This window comes from Protopterus annectens, chromosome 1.part0, assembly GCF_019279795.1.
Source record: "Protopterus annectens isolate FY-2018-M chromosome 1.part0, PAN1.0, whole genome shotgun sequence".
Lineage (NCBI taxonomy): Eukaryota > Metazoa > Chordata > Ceratodontiformes > Protopteridae > Protopterus > Protopterus annectens.
In genome coordinates, this window is record NC_056725.1 from 156,577,059 (window position 1) to 156,586,837 (window position 9,779).

Here is a 9,779-nt window from a genome sequence, read left to right on the forward strand (position 1 = left end):
AGGCTTACCAATGGAAGAGCAAGGTGATCTCATTCCCCCATTCTGGCTTCACCAAGTATGATTCTCCTTCCTTTAGTCTCATCTTCTTCACCCCCCCCCCCCCCAAGTATTGGATCCTCTTGAACTTTCTGTCTTTTCCATCTAGGCTGCCTCACCCAGGCATAGTGTCCCTGAAATTGACTGCATAGTTTTCCCACTTCCAGTGATGTCTAGAAATTCCAGGCTTTCCTCCCCTGTTTGCCACTTCCTTATGTCATCCCCAAAAGCTTCCAGTAGGAAACTTTATAAAAATAAATGGAAAAGATTATTTGAGCCATTCAGAGACACTTCTGCACCAATTCCAGATAATGTTGATTTTATACCATCCATTTTCAGTGATTTTCTTCTGAGTGTAGATATCTCATCTTTAGCATCCTTAAAATTGTGCAGAACCTTCTTTAAGGGTGTCTTACTGCTTTGCTTTCCAATAAAAAATCCTGTATCTCTGTGGGGCCTTACATTAGTTGTTCAGGCCCTCACTCAACCCCACTTTGAACCATCAACAAAAATAGAATTAAACTTTTTGTCTTGGGAAAACTATTTTTCTAGTTGCCATTACCTCAGCTAGACAGGTAACTGAACTCCAAGCACTTTCTTCCATTTTACCTGATTTTCACAAGGACAGTGTTTTACTTCGGGTTAACTCTTCCTTTTTACCTAAGGTGATGTCAGAAGCTAGCATCAGTCAATCAGCCTACCAGTTTTCTTTTCAAAATTCTCAAGGAAGGGAAAATATATTCTTCATTTACAGGATGTTCTTAAACAGTTCAAATTGTATTTTCATGGGACTAAAGACTTCAGGAAGTCAGAACAACTTTCTGTAGCTAAATTAGACACACCAGTGTCTAAAGTGACTCTAGCCAGATGGCTCACTAATTGCATCACCTTTATTTACAAAACAATGGATTATCCTTACCAAAATGTCCTAAAGCACACTCAACCATGTCTACAGCCACATCATCTTCTTTATTTTATTTTTTTTTATTTTATTTTACATTTGTTGACCGGGCTAGTCTAGCTGGATACATGTCCATTTTCAGTAGAGGCCTGGTGAGAAAAGCTCCAAAGAAAAAATCAAAATAGTTGAAACACTAATAAAGGTTACAATAATATAGGCAAAGTACATATTTGTATACATTGTTTCGATTCATTTAATATGACAATACAATTTAGATCACATAAGATCAAATAAATTCTGAAGAAGTAATCTTACAGATGGTTACTTAATTTACAGTTCCTGGTTTCTCTGGTAATAAGGGAGAAGAAATTTAGTCAAAGAAAGGTAGTAGAGGTAAAAGTGTTAATAAAAATCAGTCAAATGTTAGTCAGGGTTACAACAAGGGCATAGCCAGTGTGTTTTGAGGTGAATATTAAGTTTTTGTTTGAAAAGTGTTAGGGAGGATAGTGATGTAAGTTCACTAGGTAGAAGGTTCCAGTTTTTCCCAACTGTGTTTGAGAAGAGAGAGTCACCTGCCATGTTATTGGATTTACTTGTGCAAACTAGTAGTTTATTTGAAGAGCGTAAGGTGTTAAGGTTTTTATAGGGGGTGATCAGGCTGGATAGTATTGGAGTATTATGAGGATGGTAAAGGGTCTTATGGGCAATTGTAAGTTGGTTAAAATTAAGCTGATTCTGAAGTTCCAGCCAACCTAGTTGTTTTAGATTCTGACAGTGGTGGGTTCTGAAGAGTTTTCCAGTGGCAAATCTGGCAATATTATTGTATGATTTAGCCAGTTTTTGAAGATTATTTTTAGACAGATTAGTATAAATAGGAGAGGCATAAAGAAGTGTCGAGATTAGATGGGAGCGGGCAATAGTAGATCTAGCTAATGGAGTTTTTACTGTGGTGTTAATATGAGTATCAAAGTTAAGGTGGTTGTCAATTGTAACTGCTAGGAGTTTGGTTGTTAAATCAGGTGATATAAGTGTACCATTGTTAGATGTGACTGAGAAATCTATTGGGGTGGACTTATGGGTAGGAGTAAAGAGAAGGAGCTTTGAATTGTTTTTTTTTTTTATTCAAGAGGAGGCAACGTTGAAGAAACCATGTTTCTACTACGTTAAACACTTTTTGAGTTATGGATTGCAGTTCAGATGATGAGTTGGCTGAGCAAATAATTGTAGAGTCGTCTGCATATTGTATACAAGTAGCATGAGGAATTGCTAAGTGAAGATCATTGATGAAAATTGAGAATAGGAGAGGGCCTAAAATGGAGCCCTGAGGGACACCTAAGGTGACTGGTAAATGGGAAAGATAGGTTATTCTCCCAGAGCACAGCTTGCTGCCTATTAATAAGGTAGGAACTGAACCATTTTACAGCCTGTGCATCAAGAGAAATAGATGTGAGAATAATTTTAAGTAGTTGGTGGTTTACCATGTCAAAAGCTTTGGAAAGATCAATAAAAAGTGCTGAGGAGAGGATTTTGTTATTTCTGTTATTGTTAATGGAGTTAGAGAAGGATAGGAGGGCAGTAGAGGTACTATGGAATGGCCTAAAGCCATGTTGGCACTCAGCTAGTATGTTGTTTTGAATTAGATGGTTGAGTAGTTGTTTATGAATGCATATTTCCATTATTTTTGCTAAGTGGGATAGTAGTGCTATAGGACGATAATTAGAAAGTTCGTTAGAATTCCCATCTTTGTGTAGGGGGATAATGTGAGAGATTTTCCAGATTGCTGGAATTGTTCTCTCATTTATAGTTCCGTTTATGAGGATGGATATTGGATAGGCTGCAGCTATAGCTGCTTTCTGCAGGTATTCTGCAGGTAGTTGGTCAACTGATGGAGTACAAGGTTTTAGTTTTAGGAAGAGCTTGTAGATGAAGTGGGTTGGGATGGGTTGCAGTTGAAATGTAGGGAGAGAACTAGTAATGGAGGTAGGTAGGCTTGAGCTGTCAGGTGCTAGTTGGTTTGCTAGAGATTGTACAGCTTCTGTGAATAATGTATTGAAGGCATTAGCAGTTTGCTTAGGGTTTTCATGGTTACTACCTAGTGGGGTTGGTGTACTAGTTGACCTGGGTGTAGGAGTCTATTAATGCTTGCCCAAAACTTTTGCGGATTAATATGAATTTGACAATAAAAGTTGTTTTTTATCTGAGAGTATAGCTTTTTTTGTCTCATTTCTCATCTGTCTAAATGTTAGTTGATCTAAAGTATTTTTGGTAGTTCTCCACCTGGTCCAAGCTTTGTTTCTGAGTAAGATTTTCTGTCTGGTGTCTTTAGAGAGACAAGGGGCAGGTTTTGACCTAATTCTTATGGAGTGTTTTGGTGCATGCTGGTCTAGGATGGCTAAGAATTTAGTGTTAAAGTATTTAACTGCCTCTTCAAGAGGGAGACTTTTTAAGGTAGACCAATTTATGGTCAAAAGCATCTATAAATGACATCTGCACAGCTGCTACATGGTCCAGAGCCTATACCGTTATAGCTCATTGCAAGTTGGATATATTATCAAGGAATACGGCAGCTTCCCTCCTTGATTACCTTCAAAGATTACCGTAGCTGGGGACTCTATCCCATCAGTTGAGGAATGGACGAAAAAGACATCAGATTTTATAGTTATGTACTCGTAACTATGTATCTGTGTTGTCTGCTTTTACCCTTCCTCAACTTCCCACCTACCATTTCCCCTTCCTTTTTTGTCTGGATTTGGTATGACGTGAGAGATATTCCTGACTATGTTCTGCTGTGTGGGCTCCAGAATTTTCCTGCTCTGATTTCTTTTCCGTTTCCCATCTTCCCACTTTTTGTATTACTTAACTCAGAAGTTACTATTAGATACCTTTGTGCCTTTTTCCATTTTGGCATCATGATTGAATAAACTGAGGGCAAACTCATTCTGAGGTAACTCATGAGTAGTTAAGGCTTTATAGGTTAGGGAAGAACTTGAGCAATGAAACCTATAGTCTGTTGAGTGGCCGATGACGGATCCAAGACCCAACAGTTGAGGAAGGACGAAAATAGACAGCACAGATGCAGAGTTAGGGTGAGTAAATAACTGTAATTTATTTTACAGAAGAGGCTAGCATATAAAGACTGCTGAGTATCCCAACAGTAGTGGGCAAAACATAGGGCAGTGTTACATTGCTCCGTCTTGCATTGCATCTGTCCTATATTACATATTCAAGTGTTAAAGCCTGACAGAAGTGTACAGTGTCACCAGGTGCATGTTTTGCAGATGTCCTTTAAAGACTCATTATGACTACCAGTTGAGGACACAGCTGATATGTTGCACTTGGGTGCTTGCAATGATTCACTTATAGGTCTGACTCCTTTAAAAGTGTGCAGTGTGATACACCCGATGACCTCTGGGCTATGCTTCCTTTCATGATCCATTTGCAGATTGTAGCTTAGCTGATTTGCTATCTCCTGGAAGATAATGGCCACTAGTGGAACGTTTAATGACAAAGCTATATCTCAAAGTTGTATAGCTATTCTGTACAGCTAGTAACATTACATAGTATATTGTTTATGTACCACATTGTTGTTTTATGGTTTTCTATCACTTGCACGACTCGTACATAAAGGCAGTTTTTGTAGGCCAATATGTCGAAGATCATCACTAATGTCTCTCTCAAACTGATGTGCAACTTCATCTGAAGTAGAAATCAAGTCCACTGTACAAGCATTTCTGCACCTGCATTGGAAGAGAGACGTACAGACCAAGTATTTTAGTTGTAGTAATCTAATCTTGAGATGCAGAAAAAAGGGTTGTTGTAGTTTGGTTGAGCTGAAGATATCCACTCCTGCTAAATTAAAGGACTTTTGTTTTCCAGGAGATCATTTGACTGATCATGGTGACTTTTCAGATAATAATAAACCCTAGTAATTTATAGCCTGCCATTTTGTACTGTCATTTTGCTGGCTTACCCTCAACACAAAAGGATTTGAATTAACCTAGCTGATGCTTTGGGCTACAACATTCCCTACTTTAACTGGAACACCAAACTCTGAAACAACTTTTGTTCTTGAAGAACTGAGGCTAAAATTGTTTGACTTTGGTTAGTGTTCTACCCTGGTTAACAAATTCAGATAAACAGATAAGATTTACTTCTGAAATTATCTAGGACAGCTGTGAGGAACACATTTTGTTAAGAGGAGATTCACTCTAAGGCTGTGGGGTGGATGGAAGAGATGATTAGTAATCAGGATGAGTACCATGTGGTTTCTGTTGGAGAAATTCATACTAAATACAGGTATTTCCACTCATTGTTAGAAGACATGGTAACAAATGGTGAAATAGATATGAACTTATACAATTTATTTTATACTAAGCATCCACGAGTATCAGACCTATAGTATCTGCAAGTGGTATCATTACAGAAGAAATGTCTATTTTTTTCGACTCTGTATTTAATCCAATTGTACGGGTTTTACCATCTTATTGTCGGGATTCATGAGACTTTTTAAATGATATTAAGAATTTTCACTCAAATTTTTCTTTTGGTACTAATGTTATTACCCTTGTTACTGTCAACATTGTTTCATTTACATCTATACCAACAGATCAAGGGGTTGATTTTGTCAGGGATTATTTTTGTAAGTACAGCCATTTAACAGGAGGTACAATACAAGTTTATTGTACGCTTTTAGAGATCATATTGCAACACAATTATTTCTTTTTTCATGACAAATATAACAGACAAAAAAAGGGAGTTGCCTTGCCATGGGGGCAACTGTTGCCGCAGCATATGCAAATTTTGTGCTTGGATGGTGGGAGAGAGAGTTATTACCTGATATGCAAGAGTTTAAGAACATCTTGTTTTATAACAGATTTTGTTGATGACTTGTTTTTCATTATAGAAGGATAAATTGACATTAATATTTTTTGAGACATTTGAATGCAACTTCTAGATGTCCTTCTATTCTGATGTTGCAGTATTCATAACAGTAGGAAGTTGCTGCTTGCAGCGCCACCGTCCGGCCACTATACCAAAGTCTTACACTAGGAGGGTATGTGTGACGTCCGCTACCAGGGCCATAAACTGATGTTAGGTATAAAAGTGACGTCTGCACATACCCTCATTAGAATTTTTCTGCTGCAGTGATCATCTGATGCCTGTTTGCCAATTCCACGTCTGCATCTTGTTTCTTCAGACAACCGCATTTCGGATCATTGATGACCGTTTTTGACCATTACAGATAAGTGCGGTGGGGTTTTCTTATTTTGCATACTGTTTAGACTTACATGTCAGCTAGGAAAGGAAAGTGTGCTTATGGGAGACAAATTCCTCACAAGGACGCACACGATAAGTGTGTCTAGGTGAGGCCCATGACCATACATCCTGTTCAATCTGTCATTCATCTCCAAAACCCTACGTAGCCGATTAATGGCTTTGAATCTTTATCTTGAGAACCAAAGACTCAGACATTTGGCGTTAGGCATGGAGGGAGGAGTAGGCCCTTCTGACGAGCCGCCTAGGAAGAAGGCGAAAAAAGCTAGGCCGGAATCCCAGGCTGCGCCTCTGGCATCCGAACAGGCTTTAGAGGTGATTGAAGACCCGGAGTCCGTTCAGATGACCGAAGGTACATCCGCTGAGGTAAATTAGCCATCCGAGTCTGATAGTGGGAGGGGAACCACGGCTCGTGTTCTATGAAGCCCCTGCTCCTCCTATACATGCTAGGCTGATGTCCGCTTCTCTTCTAACTGCTCCTACTACCCCCTTAAAAAGGAAATAGAAATCCAAGCAGTCTGAACACTCACAGATGCCTGGCTGGGAATCCTTCTCTTAAAGTCTGTTTAAGGACTTTCAGGCATTACAGTCACAGCAACTTCCCCCTACTCACCTCTCAACCAATCCATGTGTCTGAGGAAGAATATTCACCCTCTGAGAAGTCCTTCTCCTATGAAATACAAATTGAATCCTCCAAGGAATTCATTACTCCAGAAGAGTAGGACTCTGTTTCTCCTGAATCCTTAGGAGAAGAATTCAGCTTTGGGGATACTATCTTCTTCTTGAGGGAACATTTTAAGGGGCAAGCCTCTGAGGTTTCAGAATCCAAGAAAAGGTACTTTGACCTTTTGCAAATGGAACAGCCATCTCCCTCTGCTGTGCCTCTCTTAGTGCCTACTTTTCAGTATGCCTTTCTAGCTGCTTCACATTCTCTTGACTCCCAACCCCCAGCAGCTAAACGACCTGATCATTTTTACAGGGTCCCCCAAGACACACAGTTTCTTTACAAGAACCCTCCTGCAGACCCAGCTGTTATAGCTGTTTCTGCAGCCAAGACATCCAGACAGCTACCTTCTACTGCTCTTTATCCAACTGATAGTATATTTATGGACAAGACAGGTAAAAAGGCATATACCTCCTCCACTCTGGCCATTAGGGCCCTGAACTACCAAACCCACGTGGCAGGGTATGTACTTGACACCATTTCAAAAGCCTCAACCCTTCTGACTGAGGTTCGTTCAGGATTCCCCTATCAGAGCACAACTAAATTCTCTTCTCTCCACAGCATCCCAAGTGACCAGGCACTGTATTAAGTACAGCTATGATGCTGTGGAAGATGCATCCAAAGCTGCTGCTTCTGGATTAGTGCTTCGATGTTACTTCTGGGTACGGCTACAACCTCTCTCCATGGATGTTCAAACTAAACTTATTGATGCACCCTTCGACAATAAGGCCTTTTTCGGACAAGCTTCTGCTGAGCTTCTCAAATCCCTCCAAGAGAAGGGGAAAGAGTTGCAAAACCTCAAACACCTTCTGGTGTCCCCTGTTCCTAGATATCATAGGTATTGTCCTCAGAAACCCTCCTTTGTAAGAAGGCAATCCTTTCATTCAGCACCACAATCAAAGGAACATAAACAGCCAAGAAAGACTTCTACTCCCAGATTTCCCTCCAGATCCTCTACCACTCCCTTTCAGAGCCAGTCTGACCAACCCAGGCCTTCTTCACTGTGACTCACCCCTTCTGCATCCAGCAACACCATTATCCCTTTAACTCACCCTCTCCCTTACCTCCTGACCAGAGATTAACATCAGAACAGTGGGTCCTCTCCATCATCCAGAGAGGATATCACATGACTTGGTGGATGCTCCCACCTTTCCAAGGAATTCCTCAACCACCAAAAAATCAAATCCACCTGTTCCCTCCCATCATTCAACAACTTCTAAATCAAGGCACCATTGAACTGGTGCCCACCCCTGAAACGAGCACAGGCTTTTATTCCAGAATGGAGGCTTCTTGGGGACCTATCCTGGAGCTATCCTTTCTCAACCTCTTCCTCCGTGTACCCAGCTTCAAAATTATTACCTTACCTCTTCTCTTGCCTCTAATCCCCCCCCCCAGGCATTCATGGTAGCTCTAGATCTCAAGGATGTGTACCTCCACATCCCCATTCATCTGGATTACAGGAAATTCCTCAGATTTTCAGTAGGCTCCTGTCATTTTCAATTCTCTGCATTGCCTTTTGGTCTATACACTGCCCCAAGAGTGTTTGCAAAGGGCCTATCCCCTTCATTGCCCATTGCAGGACCCAAGGTATACAAATATACCCATACTTAGATGACCTAGTCATCCTGCATCAAGACCACCAACTCCTACTCCTTCATCTTCGACAGGTGTCGAACACCCTCTCTCTTCTGGGGTTCATGATAAATGTAGAAAAATCTCACCTGATTCCCTCACAGGACATGATTTTCCTGGGATGCAGACTGCATGAAGGCCTTCATCCCAGATCAAAGGATTCAGGAACTCTATTTGTACTTCAATCAGATCCTTACCCAAACCTCCGTGACAGCTTGGAAATTCCTGATACTGTTAGGCCACATGGCATCCCTTATACCCATGCTGCCTTTGGCAAGACTCCACATGCACAAAATCCAGTGGGTGTTAAAAAGCCTATGGACCCAACATTCCCAGCTCTTGTACTCCTCACTTCTACTTCTCCTATGCCTAAAAAAGGAGATCCACTGGTGGATATCTGCAGTGCAGACCAACCTGGGGACCCACCTTCAGATCCCAGCACCGCTACAACAGCTATCCACAGATGCTTCAGATCTGGGTTGGGGTGCAGTGTTACAAACAAATCAACAACACCTCTCATTATAAGGAAAATGGTCTGCTCTAAGGGTAAAAGACCACATCAACGTCAAGGAAATGAGAGCCCTGCTGTTAGCCCTTCTAACATTAAAGCCCTCTATCCTGCCAAGAACCGTGAAAGTAATCACAGACAATATGACTGTCCTGTGGTACATAAAGAAGCAAGGGGGGACCAGGTCCTACACACTATGCAACCTGGCCATCCAGATTTGGAATCTTGCCGCTTCCCTCAGGGTCCACTTATTAGCCATGTATAACCCCTCAGAACAGAATGTTATGGCAGACACACTCAGCAGAACCTCAGCCCCCTCTCACAAAAGGATGCTTCAGAGAGAGGTTTTCCTAGACTTGAGATACACAGGTGGGGTATTCCACAAGCAGACTTGTTTGCCTCCCCAGTCAACAGGCAGATGCCCAACTTCTTAACAAGAAACCCACATCCACAATCTTGGAAAGTGGACACCTTTTCCTTTTCATGGGGGGGTGTACCTGTATGCCTTCCACCCTTCACTCTAATCCAGAAAGTCCTCCTAAAAATCAGAAGGACAAACCAAAAATCCTACTGGTGACCCCCTTTTGGCCAAGACAGCATTGGTTTCCCCTCCTATTTTCTCTAGCCAAGGGTAATCACCACAGGTTACCCCACCGTCTAGACCTACTCACACAGAACAAGGGATCCCTGCTACACCCACAGGT